The sequence below is a fragment of the Pogoniulus pusillus genome, chromosome Z, assembly GCF_015220805.1.
Source record: "Pogoniulus pusillus isolate bPogPus1 chromosome Z, bPogPus1.pri, whole genome shotgun sequence".
NCBI classification, from domain to species: Eukaryota; Metazoa; Chordata; class Aves; order Piciformes; family Lybiidae; genus Pogoniulus; species Pogoniulus pusillus.
Window position 1 is genome coordinate 67,636,472 of NC_087309.1, and position 21,318 is coordinate 67,657,789.

Below are 21,318 nucleotides of genomic sequence, written 5' to 3' on the forward strand. Positions count from 1 at the left end.
TAAGAAGAAAAGAGGTCCAGCCAAGAGGTTAAGAAGCAAGGTTAGTGGCAGTGAGGTTAGGGAGCTGCAGCTGAGTCCAGAAGCCAGCCAGAGAGTGAAAAGAAAAAATGGAGAAAGTGTTATCTAATGTTTACATTCTTCTTCAGCAAGACTCTGAGGGAAGGAGACATCACCAATGTTTTCCTTTCATAGCCAATTATCTATTTTCTTTCACCAAAACATTCTAGCCTGCTTCAAACTAGCACAGGCAGAAGGTAATAGAGAATTACAAAGAGGCATCGAGCATTTACTCACAGATTATTATTATTACCCTCACGGGGGCTAGCCACAGTCCAAACAGTGTCCAAATACTTTCAGGGGATCCTGTCGTGTTGGACGTTGAGACTTGAATCTTCCTGGCTTCTCTGGATGGGACACAGACAATCTCTGACCTTGTTCTCCTGACTTCTTCTGGATGATCTATATATATGTCCAGGAATTCTAGGCAGAAGCTCCAGGTGCAGAAGGCAGATTTCATTCAGTCTCAGCACGATGTCACGCTGGCCACACAGGCTGACTGAATGCAGACATCCAGGGTCTGCTCCTATTAACTCACGGCAGTGGAGTTTACCAGACAAGCAATAAGGCAGTGTGCAGTAGCAGCACATCTGGGCACAGCAGAGAGAGAATGGCAAAGAGCAAGGAAGCAAAGCAGTGACGCAAAAGCAGGTTGTTCACTTGCGTATCTCCTTTTATCAATGTGGACTGATATTAATTGCCCTTTGGACACAGAGTAGCCAATCAGGATGGCAGTTAGCCAAACCATACCATGTTAGGCAAAGCCACAGGCTCACTTTTCCCTAATTTGGGAAACGCATGGGCCTTGCACTAGGCAGGCACAATCTAAGTGTGTGTACCTTACACCAAAGGACCCTGGGCAGGCCAGACTCTATGTCTCCAGGTCGTTTTATGTCTGTTTACCCATGCTTGCCTCTCTGGTGGAGCAGAAAACCATGCCTAGGCAGGGCAGGACATGTATAAGCCTATTTTGGGCCTATGAGGTCTACCACAACAACTATATATAAGATGAATTTATAGTACTTCAAATCCAGTCTACAGCCCTTTACTATATGTAATTAACATGGTAATCCATCTGAAGGCTGACTCCAATCCTGCCAAACTAGCAAATAAAGTCTATGTCTAACTGAAGCCATTAATAATAATTAAAAAAAACCACATAATTTGTCAATGCTACTGAATAGTTGCAAAAAACCCTCTTCTTTATAAATACAGCAAACTTGAAATACTGAATTTGTATGAACATTGTAAAGAAGTGTTTTCTGTGGAGAAAATATGCGTCTGCCCAGCTGTTTAAGAACGAACATTGCACTGCAGAGTTTTAAACAAATATTATTTCTGGCTTCTATGAATCATCATAATTCCTCCTGTATTATTTTCACAACCACCAAGAGTTTTGTTTTGCTTCCTAGGATTTAAGTTACTGAAGTGAGTTTTTTTGCAAAAAGATAGATTTGGTTTATGGATTTTTTTGGGTTGGAATTTTTAAAAAAATCTCTGCTATTGTCATGTTTTCTCCATAGAGAATGAATGTTCCAGGACATAGTTGTTTGCTTTTTTTTAAATTTCCCTCTTTTCTTGTTTCCAGAGGAATGCAAATCAAAAGGCTTTACTGAGTGAAAAATTATGCTAGTCTATTTATTTCACCATCACCAGTATAGATGCAGAGAAGAAATCACCCAGTTCCCCTTTGAAGAGACATGTTGATTAGCAAAATTCTCCTAATAAAGCATTAAAAAATTATGCAATGAAGAAGAAGATTATGTAAGAATTATTGCAGAAAGATTAAACAATTATCTTCTGTTTCTTCCAATTTGTAACTGAAGAGATTTTCATCTTTCTCAGGATCCCATTTTTCTTAACTCTTAGAAGGTAGAAAATGCAATTCTGTAAGCATTTTTATTAAGAATAAAACAAACCTTTAAACTGAATGTGATGCATCATGTTGACATAACAAATGTGGACGTTAATTAAAGAGCAGCAGAATCCAACAGAGAAGTTTGCCCTTCATCTGCTTGACCTGAGGTAATAACAAGGTTCGTTTAACTAGAGCTGGCAGATTTTCTTGTGTTAGTCTTGCATCACTGAAGTTGCCACCCTCAGTATGATAGGCCATAACCATATGTGTGACATCATACAAACCAGGCAAGTCACAGTTAACTAATCATTTATTTTGCTATCTTCTCCTTAATTGTTTTCTTTATGTGACACTAAGGTTCAGGCATACAAATCAGGTGCAGTGTGGGATTCTGAATCTTGTGTACATACATCAGCCTTCAAATATTTCCTAGGTCTTCAGATTTTGGGTAGTATCACATCAAAATCCACACGATTGTACACTGGCAGTTAAAACATGCTCAACATATGTTGCAAATTCTTCATCTGTTTGATTGAGAATGCTTTTATCTTCATTATCATTTCAGCTCTAGGAGTAAAAAAAAAATAATTCACTATAAAACCACATCTGTAGGAGGCAGAAGGGTTTACCATCCAAGACTAGGTCCACTTGAGGCTGCTGGGATTCTTGTATGCTAGAAGTATAAATCTTGTCTTTCAGTATCTACCGACCTGAAAACAGATGAAAAGATTCTAGCGGGATCAAGCTTTAATATTACAAGAACCAAGTAAATCTTTAGTAAAAGGACTTTACCATTAGAGTTTGTTCTGCAAAGCTGTGTCTCTAATTTATTTTAGCATGCTATGTTCTTCATATTGTTGAATGAAAACTTTGAGCAGTTATTTGTTGCAAAAATCTGATGAACAATTAGTCTGAGAAAGAAAGGCTTCAAAGTAGTTTAAATGTAGCCTGTACCCACCTCAAAGTTTCTTTGCAACTCCACACTAGTGGATTGTTGATGAATTAATAAAAATGGTCACTATGTCTCAGGATAGGTATGTTCAAAGACAATTCATAACATTTCATGAGAAAACTGTCATTTGATTGACATGCATATCCTGGTGTTTCACTGATGATTCTTAAGCCCAGACCAATTCCACAGTATCTGTTACAGAAAAATGAGAGACTAAACCATATACGAATGATCAAGAACCATTTCTGTGGCTAATTCTAGTATGCAAATAAAAATAGAAAGGCTATCAGCTGTTACAGCTTTTGTTGATATGGCAAGAAAAAGCAGTTTCCAACAATTCACTAATTCTTGAACTTCAACACTACAGTAAAACAAGTTAAACTTGCCATCTAGTTTGGTCATCATGAAATCAGAAATTACAGACCAAACATCAGATGACTTTCACTAGAAACAGATAAGCTGAATTTTTTTTTCTTCTTTGTCAGAGCACAACGCACAAAAAAGTTTTTGATAAAAGATATATTTAGGTGGTTTAATAGTTGTTGAAAGTGGTTGCTGTTTGTGTTTTGTGGGGGTATGAGGGTGGCTGTTTGAGGGAATTTTTGTTGGTTGGTTGGTTGGTTGCTTGTGTTTTCCTCCTTGTAACTGTTTCCTCACAATAAATAACAGTCCTTTATTATAATCTAAGTACCTCAAAACTCCTTTTGCTGACTCACATGAAAAGAAACTAACCTCACAAGTCCAAGATCATAAATTCAGAGATTACAATCATGGAACGAAATTTCCTGAGAAAGATTTGAACTTATAACACACCTTTCATGAATGCAGATTGGGTGTCAGCACCCCTTTGACAAGTGCACATAAGTGCACATAAGATTTTTTAAAATACATGTTTTTGAACTTTCTCCCTCTATTCTGCCTACTCTAAAGGACTAATTACTACGTTCAAGCAGGGAAAGCATATAGATCTCAAGAGAATCTCAAGAGGTAGAAACAAGAAATTCTACAGTTGGGTGGATTGGAATTGTGGTTCCTAGCCCACTGGTGACTCCAGATTGAGCTGCAGTGTCATATGAAAGCATTATAAAGAGCCTCGTTATATTTAGTTAGAAACTTATTTCAATACTGTCTAGTTTGGGTAGTTTATAATAAAATACATATATTTTCATGTTAATATTGAAGTTTTGGTTCCCTTAGTATTTTCTTTTGAGTTCTTTGTGTACCCTTACACTGAAGTATTCTTTTGATTGAATGGTTCCATTTCCTCCTCTTCAGTGCTTTGTTTCAAATTTTATTATGAGGCAGGAGAGAACAAAAATAAAATGTGTAAACTGGTTATTTTATATATTATGTATTATCATCTAGTGTTACTAACATTTTTTGTGAACTTATTCACATTCTGAGCCCTTAATTTATTTATTTTTTTAATAGTCTAAATTATCAAATCTTTAGACACCTCCCTTGAAGTAAAATAAAAATATTATCTCATATCTGCATATTTCGGTACAATATTACATAGGAAACTAAAACATTCTTTTTGTTGCTGGAATTGGCTGAGGAACAGACAACATCTTTCTTGGTTTAAAAGTCTGATGTCAATACAAGTTAAAATATTCTCTCTGTCTCCCTGATCACTGCTGCTTGTGCCTATCTCCTTATAAAGATTATGCTTATGCTTAGTAAATGAAGAAAGGAATTAGTGATGCTCCTCTCATTTCCTGTCTTCCCACAGATGGTGATAAATTCAAATTCAGACTCCATTAAACCTGAGTAGAGAAACCCAGCAGGTGGTTACGCTAATGGAAAATCCTGGCCTTGGAATAATGGGAATTGCAACCGACAGCTCTTCTACACCACAAAAAAGATGATGTATTCCTATTGACAGTGTCGCATTTGAGTCCAGAAGGCTGATCTGATAGTTCAGGCCCGGCACAAGGGAAGCAGAAAGCCCCGTGGGTATTTTCCTTGGCTACACCACTGTAATTTTTGTCATCTGAACCTTCTATTACAATTCATTGTACAAATCTCATATAAGTTATAAGGAGAGAAGAAAAAAACCCAAACCTTCTGTTTTTGGCCTATGGGCATACATTTGTTCTTTTTTCTTGGTTTATAGGACAAATAAAGGTTGACACACAACAGCATTTCCAGCCACTTCTGTATTTTTAATGCTGACATTCTTGGCCTAAGTGCTTTTAGTGTTTTCAGGCAACCCCATCTGAGAGATTTTGTGTTAAAAAGATGCATAGATTGCCCTGAAGGTATAATGCCCAAAGCTCAGCTATAATTTGTGTAGGAATACTGTATTCGTGATGCTTCTTTCCTGTAGAGGTTTCCCCCTTTTGGTTAAACACAGGGCCTATATTAGCAGCAGTTCTGTGAAACTCATTTGGGAAAAGGACTGAACATACCTTTAACGTAAACTACATTTTAGAATATTTTTTTTAGAGATTTTTTTGTTTGTGGAGGTTGGTTTTTTTTTCATTGTTCTTTTTGTGTGTGTGTGTGTGTGTGTTTTGTTTCGTTGTGTTACAAAGGGGAAATTAATTAATGTGAGCTTTTTTCCCAAAATTGATATTGTTTATTAATTTTGATATTCATAACTCTTGCCACCCCTGACCACTAATTTTAATAATAATTGGTTCTTCTCACGGTCATGGAAACATTTTACAGATAATAACTAGGTCTAGTAATAACCAGAGCAGAGTAAAGGGGAAGAATCACCTCTCTTGACCTGCTGGCCACACTTCTGATGCATACCAGGATCTGGTTGGCCCTCTGGGATGCAGGTGCACACTACTGGCTCATGTCGAGCTTCTCATCCACTAGCACCCCCAGTCCCTCTCCTCAGGGCTGATCTCCAGACTGTCACTGCCCAGCCTGGGTTTGTTCTTGGCATTGCCTCAACCCAGATGCAGGACCTTGCACTTGGTCTTATCGAACGTCATGAGGTTGTCTTGTGCCCACCTCTCCAGCCTGTGCAGGTCCCTTGGGATGGCATCCCTTTCCTCCAGTGTGTCTGCTGCACCACACAGCTTGGTGTCATCAGCAAACTTGCTGAGGATGTACTCAACGCCACTGTCCAGTGTCACACTGTGTGACAACACACCATCACCATTTTTATCTGCAATACATACTGGTATTCCATCTTTTTGCTTTGCTTTTCCAAAGTTTTTAAACACTATGTTAATAATGTGAAGGAGTTGACAACCAAAAATGAATTTCAAGTATCTGCAGTTTTGCATTATTAATCACAAGACTGTGTTACACTTATTTATTCGCAGAATTCAGATTTGTACCAATTGAAAAAAAAAATAGCAACCATTGTAAGAGGTTGTAAAATTGATGTTTGTAGTATATTTAAATTATTCAAAAAATATTTTTAATATTATTTCAGGGAAACATCAAAGTAGTCTATTGCAAGTCTCTATTACAAAGTAAGAATTTCTGACAGAGACCATTTGGAGTCTTCTGAAAGGTGTTTATGAAACATGATCTGCCCAAGATAAGGATTTTAGAAATACCACAGCACATTTCAAGTAGTGTCTCTATAATGGTACTCAAAAGCTTTTTTTTAAATGCTTTTTACATGCAGTTTTTATTTCACTGATTGTCAAGATGAAATACAAACAGACAAAGAATAATTTTTTTTTTTTGCTTTGTTTTGGCTTATTCTACTGTCTTACAATTGTTCTACATTCCCTAGTTTCCTCTTTTTATTATTTTCTGAGTGGTTTATCTGGAAATTTCACTTATTCCAAATTCAGTCTCAAATAATATATTAACTAGGGCAATACTAAAAACCAAAATATTATTCTTACTGCTTACAAAGCATGTTAAATGGGAATGCTTTGTTCCACAAACAACAAACTTGCCATATCTTGTATTATTGCCCTCCAAAGTTACAATTTTAATTACCTATATTTTACAATAAGCATTTACCTCATAACTAAATTTCAGCCTAGTGACTTCTAAATCAAAATTTTCTTAATCTCTTGATTTGATAATTATAATAGAATCAGTCAGATTAGAAGGGACCACAAGGATGATCTAGCTCCAACCTCCCTGCCATGGGCTGAGACACCCAACCTTACATCAGACTGGAGAGAGCCTCATCCAGTCTGGCCTTAAACACCTCCCTGGACAACCCATTCCAGGCTCTCACAACTCTCATGCTGAAGAACTTCCTCCTCATGTTTAGCCTGAACCTACCCATCTCCAGCTTCGCTCCATTCCCCCTAGTCCTGTCACTCTCTGATATTCTGAAAAGTCCCTTCCCAGCTTTTTTGTGGGCCTCCTTCAGATACTGAAAGGCCACAATAATGTTATCTAGGAGCATCCTCTTCTCCACACTGAACAGCCTCAACTTTTTCAATCTGTTCTCATAGGAGAGGTCCCATTTTACCAATATTTTTACTTGATACTTACATATACTTTTCATAATACTAATTTAAGGGCTTAACATGGTAAAAACAACCAGTAAAATAAATAACATCTACTATTAATATCTTTAAATTATATATCTTGAAAGAATCATCAAGTCCTGCTTAGCATATACTGTTTTAACTACATATGAACCGCAAACACTTTAGTTAGATTGACCTATTTCAGTCCTTTAGATATTAAACTTGCTGTCTTAAGAGAAAAGTAGAAGAAATCAAGTTTGAACCAATGACCTCACATCACAGGATTTGTTAAGTTTGTGCTCAGAAACTTCCAGTATCACCCAAAGAGTTTCACAGACGGCTCTTTTCATGCTAAACCTTCTGCAGATATAAGTCACAGTCCTGGAAGAGACATGCTGTCACACTGCTTTCTCATCCACAATCAGTGAGATTGCAACTATATTGTAATGGTGTTAAAAGATGGAGTATTTGCCATTTTAACATTCTTCTAATATCCAACAGCTCTTATGACTTGAAAACAGAATCATATTTCAAGGCTGAGTAAATCTAACATCACCAAACAGTCAGTGCATCTCATCTGATAAGAAAGAAAAACATATAATGGGATACCTTCTTCTCTCCACAAGATTCTTTTTTAACATCTTAAATAAAAATATCTATGTAAAATGGAGTGCGTGCGTGTGTGTGTGGGGGGGGGGGTGGGGGGTGGGGGAGGGGGTGTAGAAACACTGCTGCAATCTTTTTCTGTACCTACCAATACTATAATGTCTAAAAGCTCATTGTTTTATACAAAGCAGTCATTTGATGCACAATCACAAGAAGCAGGCAATACTCTCTGCTTGTTGAAAAACAGCTCACACATCTCTCAGGATGAGAGTAAGTGTGAGACGAGAGCACAGGACAGCAATATCTCATTTTCGTAAGCCTAAAGGAAGGGAAGTTTCTGCATAACTGAATAGATCAGTCTTATAAGAGATCTTGTTTGCAAGTGATGAAAACTACCTGTCAATATTGAAGACAAGATAAACGGCAATGCTTGCATTCTGATACAAATATCTTATCAAAGTAGCACTGATTCATATGTCTATATTAGTGATACGCCTTTTTATGATGTTTGGCTAGATCATGGCTTAGACAAAGTGTTGTCTGATAGAGAGATGTAATACATAAATGTCTGTCAGGAGCATGCAATAACAAAATGGGGACAAATGTTTAGCTCTCCTTGGAGCTCATCAGCGCAATTCAACTGCTTTATCTGTCAAATGGGTTCATCTCCCAGTCCAGACACAGAGAAGCCTAATATTTTGAGACTAACTAGAGCTAAGTGAAAAATTTTTGTGGCACCTAATGCACTTAAGAAAATATAGGCTTCCACTGAAAGAGTTTCTGTGTGTAAGTCATGGTTTTGCTTGTGTTCATCAAATAAATATGTTCAAAAGCTGTCTCTGAAAGTGTGTTATTAGATTAAGTAAAAAAATACAGAATTCAAACTGCTATTTTTTTTCCTTCCCTATCAAGCCAGAAAAGGCAGGTGGTAACACTGAGCTCACCAGATTGCATGAATTTGCACATATAAAAGAAAAATCTTCTGTGTGACAATTTCTGATCCGATTGGTATACTTGGAGCTTTGAAGAAAAGAGCTTCTTATGCGTGGTGCTACAATGTAAGATGAGACAGCAAGAATGCAATCATACGCTGCTTTTTGTACTAAATGTGTCAAGGCAAAACTTTCTCCCCAGAGCTGCTGACATGCAGCCTCCATTTTCTGAGTCTCTTGAGACTCTCTGGTGCCCATTCTTACACCTCTCATTCTGCCTTCAGGAAAATTGTGGTTTGGGTGAGGGTTTGGCTATGAAAAAATTCTCAACTGTAACTGAGTGGGGCTTTTTTGGTTTTGGGTTTGTTTGGGTTTTTTTTAATTTCTTAGGAAAAGAGAATTAGAGAAATCTTGGGTCATCTGGTTCATTTCCCTGCAAGTGAAAGGCTGTTCCCTACAGTTAGATCTGTTAAATTATTAATTGCTGGTAATTTATCTGATTAATTAGAATTTTGTGCTTAAAATAAATTATTCAGATCTATTCGTCCTCTGATCAGTTTTGCAGGTATCTATCTATCCCAAAAATATATTCTAAAGTATTACCTTAATGTCCCAGGCAATATCAAAGACCTACTGTACTACATCCTGTGCAAACCATACACAGGAAAACACGGTCTTTGACATGAAATCTTTATAGGCCAATTAAAGAGAAGTGATAAAACCACACAGTAGGAGAGAAGGAAAGACAGTGATAACAGTATAATTTGTGAAACTTCAGAGGATTGCTTCATGTGTGCTCTACTTGTTCTGAATTATAGATATTTTAAACAGGAGTTTTCTTTGCTAACACCTTATTGTAAACATTACTGTCTCACTTGCCTAATTCTTGTGTGACTTCTTAAAGGTGTCACCATATATGTATTTAGCAAGAGAGTTTGGCATTTAGAACACATATACACAATTCTGCAACATTTTCCTGTATCCCCTGGAACTCCCTATGTCAGGTATTTACACTTGTAGAAGTAGTATGCCTTTGGGAACGAAGTCATCTACTTTTGACCAAGAGGTAGCAAAGTTAATTCTAAATCTTTTGTAATGCATTGTTTTCCTTGTTATGTGCAAGGCTATCACTACGTAAAAATCCAGAGAGACAAGGTCTTTAAGCTAGATTTAATGAGGAAAAAAAAAAAAAAAAAAAAAAAAAGAAGAGAGAAATCATCCTAAGGGGAAGTCATATGAAACTTTGGTAAACTTTATGTACAAATCTGATTTTGGCTTTAAGTGAAGTTTCAAGGCAACTGGTAGGGTGCGTGCCTTTGGATGAACTCTCAAGGTTTTCTGAAGTTCCTCTGCACCACTTGTCTGGTTTCTACCATAAATCATTAGCTTCCCACTCCTGATGTCACAGTTCTGTAAACAGCTCCCTAGTGCCTACCTCCATCTAACCTCAAAATAGATCGTGCCTTCTGGCAAGGGGCAGGAGCAAGAGTTTTACTGAAAGGCTGTGCTTAAGCACAATGGGTGAAGACCTGCTGCAGTGTCACTGCTGAAGGGGAGGTGAGAATGTCATGAACAAACTGAAGATCAGGGACAGTGAGTTTGTTCTAAATAGTCTTTGCATTTTGCTTGAAAGGGAAACAAATAGGCAGCTTTCACAGAAGATTCTCCTTCCTTTGGCCAAACAGTTTCAGGCACTTTATTATTGTCTTCCATTTCAGATTACAAATACAAAAAAGATAGATCAAGTGGTCTGTTCAGCTGTCAGAGAAACTAGGAAAATGTGAAACAGGTATCGACATTCAAAAACAGTCTTAATGGAAAAAATGGGGCAAAAACAGAGGCCTTTTGTCTAAAAATAACAATATTTCACACTTGTTATGGATTACACAATGTCTTTCACAAAAGCGAACAAACAAACAAAAGTAAAACGAAACAAGTAACCCACTTGGCATGTGGGTATACGTGGCTTTTTTTTCACTAAGTTAAGCAGAAAAGTAATACCGTCTTACTGTGCCTCCTAAAAGCCTTTACAATTGGGAGTGTCGTTTACATGTCAGGAAGTAAAGACAGAATATCTAAATATGCAATGAGTCTGTTTACAAAATGTTACATATCATGTATATAGAAGACATTATGTCAAAGAATAAAGAGAGGGAGTGTATGCACTCCTCTCTCCTAGAAGGAACTCTGAGACTTTCAATATTCAGAAAAAACAGAATTTGTGGAGGTACCTGCTGAGTAAAAGGACAACCTGCAGTTTTGAAAGATGAGGAAAAAAATCTCTGAATATAAATTCTCAGTCTGATTCTTGCTGCTGAACAAAACACCACACCTTTGGTGATATAAAAAATAGTAATTTATATATAGAAAAATCTAGGCAAATTAGGAATTTATGATTTTTTGGGCCTTATTTCCAGAATTCTAGTGTGTCTTTGTTGTGTTAATGTAAACTCAAGTTATTTGTTTGGTGCTACACCTTCCTCCTTGTGTCTCTCACTTTCTTAGCTCGGCAAACCAATCTTTGCTTTCTTTCTCATCCTCAGCAATCACTAATTTTACTTTCACTCTTCTCTTTGAAAGCACTAGGGTTTATGCATCAGCTCTCCATGACAAAGCACAGAAAACCAAATTGGTATTCTTATTATTTACCTCTTGCGTTTCATTTTAGAGACCAACCAGAACTGTAGTTTCTAAAGAATTTACTAGTGTGAGGGAGTACAGTGAGCCAGAGAAGATCTGTCCAAATACATTTGAGACAAATTCAGTGAAGGGTTTCCAGATTGGCGTCAATATTTACTGTGAAACAAATACACAATAACACAGAAGGCTGATAATTGTCTTCCATCTTCTAATTTTAGTGAGGAGGTACAACATTATGGATTAACATAAGTATTTTAAAATGTTGGAATGTCTCTGCCTAGCTTGGATAAACCTGTCTAAAAATATAAATTTTGAATGAAAATGAAGCAATATATAGATTTCCACACATTTTTGTTCTCTGTTTCTTTATAAATTTATTGCCAACAAATGATAGTACCTGAAGACCTAGTATAAAAAAAACTACTTCACCTGGATAAATCTTAAATATCATCCAGTGATCATAGGTCTGACTAAAATTATAACTTGCACATGCTATCAGGTGTACTCACATCCAGTATGGAAGCGAACTTATAAAGTAAAAGTGACATATATATCCACTAGTTTTTCCAGTATGATTTTGTCAGAGCATTTATTATCACAGTCATGAGTTAATCCACAATTTTCATTTAAAAATATCACTTTCCTATATCAGATCATCAACTCTGCCACACTGCACATTTGCAGTTTTTACTGTGTGTACCAAAGACAGCATTGTGTTTTAGTTAATTTCCCTTTCATGGTTTCCCTTTGCAATCTCTCTCCAGTATTTTACTTATGAAAAACAAGTTTGGATTTTCTTAAGTGCACAGAGGAGTTAAACACTACAAGACAAAAGGAGTTGGACATCTAGTTGCTTTGAAAAAATATACCCTAAATGTCTTTGCTTATGCGAATACTAAATTTGTCCCCATTGAGGACTAGGTTGATGGGAAGGAACCTTTTTAATCAGTTTTGATTTCCTTCCCTCTTTCTTTATTTCTTTCTTTCTTTCTTTCTTTCTTTCTTTCTTTATTTCTTTCTTTCTTTCTTTCTTTCTTTCTTTATTTCTTTCTTTCTTTCTTTCTTTATTTCTTTCTTTATTTCTTTCTTTCTTTCTATCAGGAAAACATAAACATATTCTAATTTTCATACATACAACTTGATGTTCACAAAAAATTCTGTAGAATTAAACATTCACTTCTTAAAATACCTGCATTTGGCTAGAACTACTCAAAGTTTTAGAACAACTAGTTGGTAAATAGATCTTACAAAAAAAGCAAGTTCATGATTCAAAGCAAAATCTTTGATACTCGTAATATTATTCTATCTTATTGGGAAGAGAAAAAGGCAATCCTTCAACTTGGGCAAAGTCTTTGCATTTTACAGACAATGTTCAATTCTATCTGTCCATTTGCATAGTTTTTTACCACTTCTGGAAAAGAACGTTTTCTGTAAAGAAAGTATTTCAAACAGTTTTCTTTAACTCTGGGGGCTTTCTTTATTTGCTTGTTTGTTTGTTTGTTTTCCTCATGAAAAAGCTTCATGTGGTCTTTGAAGCAGAGATACAGGAGATTACAGGCTGTTAAAGAATCCTGACCTGACAATACTTTGCATATATTCCCTGGAGTTTTTTCTCATTAATCTTGATTGCCCAGGCAAGAGAACTGTATTGAAGCTTTCCAGTTACAGGTCAGCAGCCAGACAGAGAGGGATCTGGGGGTACTGATTGATACCCGCCTGAACATGAGCCAGCAGTGTGCCCAGGTGGCCAAGAGAGCCAGTGGCATCCTGGCCTGCATCAGGAATGGTGTGGTCAGCAGGAGCAGGGAGGTCATTCTGCCCCTGTACTCTGCACTGGTCAGACCACACCTCGAGTACTGCGTTCAGTTCTGGGCCCCCCAGTTTAGGAAGGACACTGAGATGCTCGAGCGTGTCCAGAGAAGGGCAACGAGGCTGGTGAGAGGCCTCGAGCACAAGCCCTATGAGGAGAGGCTGAGGGAGCTGGGGTTGTTTAGCCTGGAGAAGAGGAGGCTCAGGGGTGACCTTATTGCTGTCTACAACTACCTGAAGGGTGGTTGTGGCCAGGGGGAGGTTGCTCTCTTTTCTCAGGTGGCCAGTGCCAGAACGAGAGGACACAGCCTCAGGCTGCGCCAGAGGAAATTTCGGCTCGAGGTGAGGAGAAAGTTCTTCACTGAGAGAGTCATTGGGCACTGGAATGGGCTGCCTGGGGAGGTGGTGGAGTCGTCGTCCCTGGGGCAGTTCAAGGCAGGGTTGGATGTGGCACTTGGTGCCATGGTCTAGCCTTGAGCTCTGTGGTAAAGGGTTGGACTTGATGATCTGTGAGGTCTCTTCCAACCTTGGTGATACTGTGATACTGTGATACTGTGATAAGAACTGCCACAGGTGATATATATTCTGCTTTTCCCTTAAGCAGGAGTCAGGGTGAGACTGGGGATGGCCAGTGTGGAAACATCATAAAAGCACATTTACACATAGCAGAGATGTGGCCAAGGAGGCTTTCCAGTCAGTTGTGATGTGGTCTGCTTCATATTAGCAGCTCTCAGTGCACAGGCATTGGTAGCTGTAGGAATTGTTGAAACCCCACCAACCCTGAAAAAAACCCAGACACCCATAACAGAAAGTTGACCAGAGAGCTGATTATATGACAAATAAACTCATATTTGCTCCAGCTTGCATACCAGAGTTTGTCCTCTGCATGAATTATCCAGTCATAGCTTATATGTCACATGAACAAATAGGAAATTGGAAAAAAAAATCTCTTTGGTCATTATGTTGTCCTTCCACTGGACGTCCTTTCCTGCAGTCCTCCATGTCCTTTGCTGCAGTGATGATACTTTCGGTGCTAGGAACTTATATATCATTCTTGTGAAATGACAGTATTGGAACCTCATTGAATCCGATTGGCTCAGCACATCTATGGGCAGCTCGAAAATATCTTTTCTGTTCACATTAGTATATTTCCAGTCTGAATTTTCTTTTAATTTAGAAAAAAAAAAAAAAAGACTTTTTAGAAGAACAAGAAGGTTCGATGTTTCCTGAAGCAACATTCAAAGCAATTAATTGAAACCTTTTTAACAGCATGATCCTTTTCATTTTCGCTATCACCTCCTTAGCCTTAAGTGAAAACTGAAAGAGACTTTTGAAAAATGATGATTTTTTTTTTATACTTAATATGTGATCTTTTCATTTTTCTGCTGTTGTATGCTTTTGAGCTGTCTAACAACTATGGATATGTAACCAGCAGAAGGGCAAACTTGTCTCATATCCTGTGAAGAGGTGACTACCTGAAGTGTGGGTATTAAAGAAAATATAAGAATTCTCTGACAGGTTTTACTACAGAGAATATAGGGATGAGACCTTCATCTAACCCTAGATGCACATTATTCTTAATAATGCATATCTGTACATTCTTTGCAGACTTAAAGTATTGAGATTACTAAAATTGATAATACTCTACAGAAAAAAAGAATAAAAAGTCATTTCCTATATCATTCACAGTTCTTTAACTTGTGACATATCACTTTTATCTCTTCTTGCTTTAACACCAGATTTAGTTTAATTAAATTTATGTCAATTGAACACATGAAATGAAAAGAAAATCAGAAAGCCTGCAGTTGCCCATTAGTGAATCAGTGACTGTACAGGGAAAGGCTTTTGAAGCCTGGCTTACTGCCAGAACCAGCTTGCAATGATGCTCAGAGACACCCATGATGCTTTGAAGGAAAGAACTTTGCTGACCAGAACCTGCTCCATGGAATCATTCCAAATTCTCATGGGCTGGATGTAAGTCTTCTGTCTTTGACTATTTACCTGTCAAGTAAAAGGATGGTGTGACACTGCAATATCTGTACATAATTAATGATGTACATAATTAATTATTTTGTACATTTGAAAAAAACTCAGAGTTCAAATATTTTTTAACCCATTAGATACATCTTTATCACTAATCAGTCTTTTTCCCAGGTATGTAAAATATGAAATATCAGTGTTTTGCATTGTATGCAGTGGAAGTGGGGTATACTGACCATAAGGGTGTCTGTCAGAACTCAGTCTTCTGAGAGTCTAAGAGCCATGACTCAAATCTCACAAAGCAAGGCATCATACATCTAAAATACTTTTTGGTTTTTAGATTAAGATAGTCAGTATTTTTCAAATGGGTATCATTATGTAGCTGCCATCAGAAAATGGCCAGGCTGGCACGATCTGGCACATACTTCCCTAAACAATAAAGCTTATATTTAAGAAGAAGTATGGTAGGCTACAAGTCTATTTTGCATGACATAAGTTACAGTGCACAATGAAGACGTCTTGGCAAAATCATCTTAATTCACTATCAAATGGATAAGAAATTACACTCTTGTTTCAAAATAAAAGGTCCTGTACAAATGGCTCACTTGAACACCTATTGAGAAATAGCTGTTCTATATTCCCTTTCCACTGTCTTTCTTTTAGAGACAAGGCCTTGTATAAATAGTTGATAGGAATTTAAACTATTTGCTGTTTGAATGTATTCACCTTCATGTTGGGAAACTTTCATATATGTATTGCACATGATTTATGCAACACAACACAATGTTATACAGCAATGTGATAGAATATTGTTGAAGCCAGTAGTGAAACAAAGAGTTCTCATTGCAACTATTTTGTTCCTGTCATGCTAAGACGTCAGTTTACACCCAGTTTATCTGCTAATTCTTGATCCATATTTCACAGCAATAAGACATTAAGTCCTAGTATTTTGTCAAATTATTTTGATTCTGTCTTCAAAATCCTCCAGAAATGTGATATTTTTTGCAAGAGTACAAGCCTACTTGTATTCCTTATCATCTTATGACCTGCAGTAAGATTAGAGTCCGTTATTCTAGTCAGTCAGACTCAGTGAGACACAAACCTTAAAATGACATAGAATTGTCAATTCCCAAACCAGTGTCTGGACCCTGGCTGACTTAGGAATTAGGGTCAAAACCAGGAAATGTAAAAGAAAACCTCGTAAACATTGTAGACACACAAACCTGATTTGGAAAATGAAGCTTCATATCTCAACAGAACTATGGCAACCAGGACTGTGAATGTCTAGAGATAAAAGAGCACAAAATTAAATAGTGTCTTTTTACAAAGAACAGAATATAATTTTCAGTATCCCTATTTCATATTGAATTTGTACATGTTGCATCATTTCAATTTGAATATATATAAAAAACTCCAAAGACACTCCAATCCTCTAGAACCTTCAGTGAACCATTTTTCAAATATACATCAACATTACACAGATATTTCATTAATATCTACCAACTGTCACTCATTTCTGTGTTTAGATATTAGAGAACGTATTTTGAAAACAACAAATATGGAATACTTATATATACTGGAAAGTAATTATTTTTGTACTATAAACTTACACTTTCATGTTGAAGCTGGATTTTTTTTTCTTAATTTGGAGGACCTGATATGTTGTTGCTGTGTAGTAGCTTAAATTCAAAACATGGTTTTAGTTTTGCCTGCCTTTCAACTTACTGAGTCCTTGTAGTGCTTTGTTACCTGATGGTAACATGTACCTTGGCTGTCCTTCCTAGGTTATTATTATTACAATAATATCCTTCCTAGATTATTATTATTTATTAAAATAATAATTAAAACACACACACACAAAAAAAAATAACCAAACAACCAACCAAAAAAAACACAAACCAACCAACAAATCCACAGCACCCAAAAAACATCCTGCACTCAAAAACTTCTCATATATTTATTGTGTTTCCCCAGCTTCTGCTCATCTAACACATAAAATACAGCTTTGTGGATATTATAAAGGTTAAAGAATTTTTCATCCCATACCTTTAACATTTTCAATGTTTCCACTTTGCACATTGTATTTTTCTGAATAGGATTTTGTGTATCAAGACAAGGTGTTTTCAATTTTGCTTTCAGTAAAGTAAAATAATTTTTAAAATAACACAAGGAACCAAACCCTGCATCTATCAGATCATGAATTGTATGATTGCAAAATTGTAATATCAGGCAGTACAAACCATATGCCACAACTTTCTGACGCTTGTATTTAGCCTGGTCTTAGAATAGTTATCACTTATTGGGGGTCTAAGTGATAAGATTTGAAAAATAGTTACAATGTTTTCCAGTTCCTCAGGAAACAGAATGACAGATTTAATTTGGAGATGCCATAAGCTTGATGTCATCAGGAAAGACGAGTCTTACATTTTTTGGTAATGACAGCCTCCATTCTTAAAAAGTGCAACTGTTTTTTGTGCTGAAAAAAAAACCACCATCATAGTAATCTGTGTAAAGAGTCATTTCAAAAATGGGATGCTTCACCAGAGACAAGTTCTGGTGTGAATATACCATGTTTTATATAAAAAATAGTTGTCAGCAACAGTGTGATAAAAATACTTTTGTCATGCAAAGTGCCAGTTTCCATTTTATACACGCAACTTATAATTTTGATGCATAAATTTATGTAACAACTTCAAAAGTAGATCATTTACTATGGAAGCAGTCCAGACTCAGGGAAACAATGCATAGGATAACTTGGAGCAGAAGATAAAAGAAAGAAGCAACAATATTAGTCTATGCCACTGGCAAGAGGTGCTTCCTACAAATGCTGACTAAACTACCCACAAGGCAAAAATAGTGGCCAGACTAATTAAATATGGGTTAGATTTTGAAGCCTCTTCAAGGATTTTAGATTGCATCTTCCTTACCAAATATTAAAAAAAAAGTAATCCTCCATCTTCAATTCCTATTTTTTTTCTAATTATAGCATTGATGATAACTTTCTGTCATTAAAAGACAATGTTTCTTATTTTTGTTTCAAATGCTAAAGTAAAAGGAAAGCACTTGAATCAGAAAGATGGTTTATCTGCACTATTAAGAGGAAGGTGGAACTAATCCTGTGATCTTTTGCAGATATTTTCATTAGTATTGTATCTTCCTATCAGAAATGACAGACTTAGTATTTATGCCAGGTTTTTCCTTCCCTCATACTTTGTTGTGCTTGAATGGAAAAGTTACTGTACTGTCTGTATTTATAGAAAATAGGAAACAAACCCATGTATCAAGGATAGTTTAACAAGAAAACATCACCACTTGCCAGATGAAGTAAAAAATACCTGCCTGATTTGAAACCCATTTCTAAATGTCACAGTTTCAGAGCTAAATGACAACTCAGATTGGAGACTCATTCAAATATCATTTTTTTTCATTATATTTCTACAGCTTTATTTTTTTCTTGAAAAAAAAACCAAAACTTCTCTGCTAATGTATATTGTAACAAAATGAATTTAACAAACTGGTAAATGTATGCAGAATATTCAAGTTGCTCTTTTTTCTTTTTTATAATAAAGTTTTCACATCAAAACTTGTGACATCGGGACAGCTGCTTTTCAACAGCCTAGTTTTGTTGGAATGTTTTGATGAAAGTCCATATTGAAACACAATCTTACACCATCCAATGCATCTTTTCAAGGCAAGGAATCTTCTTGAAATTAAAATCAATTGCTGTCTTGATCCATTTAAAAATATTCAGATCTATGCCATTTTTAAAATGAAAGAAATTTAATCTGTGCAAATCAACACAGATGGTTGTAAAAGTGCAGACACTTTTAAACAACCTGAATTAGAGAAGTGATCATTGCTGGGCATATATTTTTGAAGATTGGAGAGGCATTTTATTTTGCTTTCAAAGGTGTATTGACTTAATATGCAAAGGTTCATAAATTGCTGCAATGGAAGTCACGGATTCTGCTGAAAGTCAAACTCCTTCTGCATAATCCATTTGTTAATTTCTGTGGCTTCCTAAAGGAATTTAACAGCGGCATCACCTAAGATTGTCACACTTTACGGATCAAAGAGTTTCTCTGCTTGTGAATCTTGCCTTTGTAAATGCCCCATTTCCTTTAATCGTGTTTTGTGGTGGAATTACAAACCAAAATAAACAACTTCTTCCCCGACAAATAACATTTTAGAGCTTCTAGTTGATTTATGGTTTACAGAACAAGCTATGTAACTATCAATTTATACACTTCACAGTGTTCCTGAAACAGCTGCTGCCTCATTTTATAGTAACATGATAAAAGAACCATCTTTAGTACATGTTATTCTTTAACACAGTTATTGCAGTAAAGTGCTTTACACATACAGAATCATCAGGAGAGAGAAAAATTCTCATCACATTAACTTTCTTTGTGAAACACCTTATAGGTCACTTAGTTCAGAAAATGCTGTTATCTTACTTAGAAGAAGCCGTAAGCAGTGTGTCTCCTGAGGCAAAAGAATTACAAACTAGTTAAGAATATACAGTGAACGGATGTTCCTGCTTTTACATACACTATTTAATATCAATGGGGTGAGAAAGAGAAATCTGCCAATGCAGTCACTTACAGTTTGCAATTCAGTTGTCATGTTAAAACTTACTATAGACATGAGAAAATGTGGTGTGAAGAATATGTGACTTGATATTATGCTGGAAAAGTGAACTATGCAGCTACATATACATAATTAAGTGCCTGAGATTGCCACTTTTCTGTGCACCATGTTGGAAAACAATTAAAAAAAATCAAACAAATGGGAAAAAAAAAACCAACAAAAAAAAACCACAAAAACAAACCAAGCAAAAAAAAAGAACCCACAACAAAGAAAAAAACCCAAACACAACAGAATAACCAACTGACCAAAGAAAAAGACCACAAAAAACCCCAAAAAACACAAACAAAACAGCCCCCTCCCCCAAACACAACAACAACAACAAAAATCAAACAAACCTCCCCCCCCAGCCCTCTGAATTAACTGTAATAATGTCCATATTTTGCCTTTCTGTGCTGTTTTTGTCATCTGCTTGTATTTGGCATTCTATATGAACACATATTTTTGCATACATTTTGTTTATGTGCAAGCCTTGGCATTTTAGCCATCTCCTGCAGAAGCCCCTTAGTACCATATGCTTCTGTTTTTCTTCATTGTGTGATGTGATCTCTTCTGACTGTTACATGCACGTGAAAGGACAGTGGGCTTTTGGGGGAGAAGAAACCATGCTTTAAGAGAGCACATGTCAGTTGCTCTTCAGTCGTTTGGAGCTGATTGGATCTGACAAGTGTTGTAGCTACTCATCGTAATGGATGTCTCTGCTTTAGCAGAGGAGAGGTGAAAAGGATGTAATTCCCAGTGGAAGAAGGCAACATGAACTATTATTTAATTACAAGCCAATATAAAAATCCCTCAGAATTCCTTCTAGGTTTGTAGACTTGCTTTTTCTTTTCTCCATAAGGCAACAGTCAGGACTTTAATGCAAGTGAAACATCTGTGCCTGTTAGGAAAATAGGTTTTAAATATATAACATGCTTATTCCTTTCTTACATGAAACACAGAAGTCTGCATAAATATGTCACCAGTTCTTGAAATCTAGAAATCACTCTTCATTTTATCCTGATTAAAAGATTATTTTTATTTAAATAAAACTTCCACATTCAACAACAATTAGTCTAAGATCTGGCAGTTTGCTTTAATTATCAGGAAGTTTTGATTACAGTCAAAAACACACATTCCTGCACATTGCAAGGTTTAGGTATTTTCTATTGATATATTTTATTTTACTTCATATATTTTATGTGTGTATTTATTATATAAAATATAAATATATATTTATGAGTATTTATTTTATACAGTCTTTAACTAATGTAAACACAAGTGTAAGAGATTGAAAACGCTACTAAAATACTGTGATTTTTATTCAACATGTAAGATTTTAGAAGCATCATTATAAAATAAATATTTTTTTTTTTTTTTTTTTTTAAAGATCAAAGTTCTCCTGGAACACAGAAGAACACAAGAAATTAAAATAAAATTTGACTCTTCCTG